The 3,894-nt window shown below is 43.2% G+C and overlaps 1 protein-coding gene across 3 annotated transcripts in view; it reads left to right on the top strand.

Moving 5' to 3' along the window:
• Nucleotides 1-435: 435 nt before the first annotated feature.
• iqsec3a (IQ motif and Sec7 domain ArfGEF 3a) overlaps nt 436-3,894 on the top strand; it is a 96,575-nt gene continuing 93,116 nt past the window's right edge. For all 3 annotated transcript variants that reach the window (XM_020599508.1, XM_020599506.1, XM_020599507.1), the window contains exon 1: nt 436-683. The gene's annotated coding sequence lies outside the window, so the exon portion shown is untranslated. The remainder of the gene's footprint in view (nt 684-3,894) is intronic.

Here is a 3,894-nt window from a genome sequence, read left to right as displayed (position 1 = left end):
GCCGCCTGAGCATCCCCGGTACGCACCGTTCAGAGGCCCCATCCTCGGACTGTAGCGCCAGATACAGCGGAAGAACAAGTGAGCACAGCCCGGCACACAGCCACAGCTTGAGTCAGTAATGGAGAGTCTGCTGGATAATCCAATGAAAGCCGTTCTCTACCTGAAGGAGCTCACCACTATCGTCCAGAACCAGCAAAGCCTGATCCAGACGCAGCGCCAGCGCATCGACGAACTCGAGCGAAAGGTGGAGGACCTGATCGGAGAGAACCGACAGTTGCGGGATCCCCACCACTACGTCCAGCAGCCCGCTCAACATCATCACCACCACCACCACCATCCGACTCACCGCAGCGCTAGTCCCCAGGCGACGGCCCATCTCCATCAGCCCCAGGGGAGCAACAAAGCTGCGGCTCACCTCGGTCAGCAGCATCCGCGCAGCAGCAGCAGCAGCAGCAGATCCCCAGTCTATCTAACCAGCCTCAGCAACACCCGACCGTCCCTGCGCCGTCCTCCCACCACCCGCAGCAGCTGCAGCTCGTCCCCACCTCGCCGCAGTCACCTAAAGCAAGTCACGGCATCCCGGACTCCGCCAAGGACGACAAGAGGAGCCCCTGCTGCAAGTCGCTGGTTCCGCAGACTCCCACCGCTCTCTGCCGCTCAGTTGGACTGGCTAGGAAAGCAGAGTAAGTAGCTTATATGCGGTGTCTACTGCAAAAAGGCAATCTCCATCTTAAGGAGAGATTTAAAATACATGATGAGATCTCATTTCACTGATTAAAAAATCTTCCTTTAATAAAACTAGCTTCAGTTCACAGGGTTTTTATCTTGATACAGTGCCATCATCTGCTTTTTTGAAATGACACTTTATTAAAATGCCAGAACCAGCACTGTGTGTAAAAAAAGAATAATATTATTTCACCTTGCTGCTAGGCTTCATGGTGTTGCTCAAAAAATGCACATAAATACTCAATATTACATTCAGTGACCCAGATAAGATGGATATTTTTGCAGTGTACTAGACTGACAGAATTTTGGACTCTAATACAGTAAATGTGGAAAACAGCCAGTGTCAAAGACTTTTATTATGCAAATGCATGAGACAATGAAAATATTTCTGAGGGAAGTTTTTGCAGGAGAAATACACAAAAATACACAAATTAGTCTGAAAATACAGTAAAAATTAAAATAAAAATACACAAACTGTGCCACACACAGTGCATGATCCCTGCATTGGATCATACACTATTTGCCTCTGATTAACTTTACATTTTCTGACAAGCTGAGACTGAATATTCTGACAGGTAATTCAAGCTCCTCTTTTATTTTCACATTATTCATTCATTTGGTGCTCTTAAATTGAATGCTTAATGGATTTTGATTGTGAGGACGGACCCATAGCCGGCGTTTTAACAGTGTTGGTTTGTTAATTTTGCACCAAAGTACATTGACGGTACTTGGTGGGGAAGACTAGAACCAAGGTTTGGTCAAATAACACAATCAGTGTTGTGGTTGACCTTGTCCTTTCTGAGTTGTTGCTCATTCCATTGAGGTGGTGGTGCTGTTTCCCTTTGTGGTCCCACATTTTGAATGTGGAATGAGCTGGGGTTTTTTTGTCTTTTTTTGTCTTTTTTTATGCAACTGTTTTTAGGCTTGGCAGAGGTAGCAGTCTCACATTTGCCAGGAGAGAGTGGTGACACTGTAAACATGGGTGTTTGTATGTGTGCATGCATATGTATTTATTATTCACCTCTGCTTGAAAGCTTTCAACATTTCCAGGCTTACAATGCTGAATCAAAGTAGATTTTCTTTTTCTTTTATTGACCCTGATTAACAAACAAAAAAAAGTTATTGTGAGTGAACAGCCTTTCACATCTTGAGTCTGGAAGATCTGGATCTCCTTGTACAGTCGCAGGAGAAAGTAATGGCACTGTTTCCTGGTTTTCTGCATAAACTGGCCACGAAGTGGTCATGATGTGATATTGACAAATATCAGTATCAACAAACACAATATAATAAAACACAAACAGTGCAGATCTTTCGTGTCTTTATTGAGCACACCCATTAAACATGCAAAAATAATCTCAAGCAAGCGCTTCCTGTACCTGTGGATAAGACCTGCACAATGTTCAGGAGGAATTTTGTAGATTTACTTCGATGTTTAGGGTCACTGGCCTGCTGCATTACCCAGCTTGTTCTAAGCACCAGCTTGCGGATAGCCACCATGACATTATCCTGTAGGATATCTTGATAAACTTGGGAATTCATTTTCCTCTCCACAATGGCAAGTGGTCCAGGTCCAGAGGCAGCAAAGCAGCCCCACATCTTGATGCTCCCTCCACCATACTTCACAGTTTGGATGATGTTTTCACATTGGTATGCAGTTCTCTTTTCATGCTACATGTAGTGCTGTGAGTTCCTCCCAGACAATTCTACCTTTGTTTCATCTGTCCACAGGACATTTTCCCAGTAGTGTTGTGGGGTGTCATGGTGGTCTTTGGCAAAATTCAGGCATGCTGCAATGTTGTTTTTGGGGAGCAGTGACTTCCTTCATGGTGTCCTGCCTGTTCCATATTTTGCATATGGTTGACTAATGATCAGAGATGTTAACCAACTCCAATGAATCCTTCATGTCTTTAGCTGTTACTCTAGGGCTCTTTTTTTTTTTTTTTACCTCAGTGAGCATTCTTGCATTGTACCTTTGGAGTGATGTTGGCTGGGTGCCCACTTCTATGGAGAGTAGCCACAGTACCAAATTGTAGACAGTATGTCTGATGCATATCTAAAGTCTTTGCAAATCACCAACTCTGGATCGTAGGTCTGAGATCTCCTTTTTTGGGAGACATGGCTCACAACAGCTGATTTGGAATAGCACACTGATGTTGTTTGAGTCAAGGTAGTTCTAAACCACATCTCCATTCTGGTTTCATTGACCAAACTCCAGGTTTGTTAACACCTGACTCCAGTTGACGTTTAGTGACATCAGAAACCTGGTGTTGCCATTACTTTTTCCACCATTACTTTGTATGTTTAATGGGAACGTTCAATAAAGACATGAAAGGTCATAACTGTTTGTGTGTTATCAGCTTAGAAATATTGTGTTTGTTGATATTTGTAACTTTGGTGATGATCAGATCATATTTCATGACCAATTTATGCAGAAAACCAGAAAATTGCAAACAGTCCCATTACATTTTCCTGCATCTGTACTTCTCTGCATTCACATGCCATCACAAGCCTTCCAGTTCCTGCAGCAGAGAAGCATCCCTAGAGTGTTTTTGATCATTGTCAAACAAATGAACAAACAAACAAACACATTAACTCATCTTTATGGAGATAAAATACTATCAAAAATGTTACAAATGCATGTTTAACGTTTTGTCTGTAACAAGCGATTTGTGTGTGTGTGTCATGAGGATCACAAATGCGTACTGTACAAACTGCACATAAAACACATTTTACAAATGCTTAAAATCGATTTTTCGTGTGCAGTTCTTTAGAAAGTACGTACACATTGTTACCTACGCATGCTGTGGATCGTCTAACACACACAAATCACCTTCCGCGCACACACGGATTTTTGAGAGTGTTTTTCCGCAATCTCAAAAATACACAATCCACGAATGCACGGTGCGTTTAAGGACACGTGGAAAACTTGGACATCTGATTTTCCAAACCTGTTTCCCAAACAAAAGTATTTACACAACGCTATTTCAAATGGCCCCTCCTTGAACCGCCACCTTATTGTGGTGGAGGGGTTTGAGTACCCGAGTAATCCTAGGAGCTATGTTGTCGGGGGCTATATGTCCCTGGTAGGGTCTCCCAAGGCAAACAGGTCCTGTGTGCTGGGTCAGACTAAGATCTGTTCAAAAGCCCTTTATGAATAGATTAAAATCA

Source organism: Monopterus albus, unplaced genomic scaffold (genome assembly GCF_001952655.1).
Source record: "Monopterus albus unplaced genomic scaffold, M_albus_1.0 scaffold41.1, whole genome shotgun sequence".
Taxonomy (NCBI): Eukaryota; Metazoa; Chordata; class Actinopteri; order Synbranchiformes; family Synbranchidae; genus Monopterus; species Monopterus albus.
This window is presented reverse-complemented; position numbering and strand designations above follow the sequence as displayed.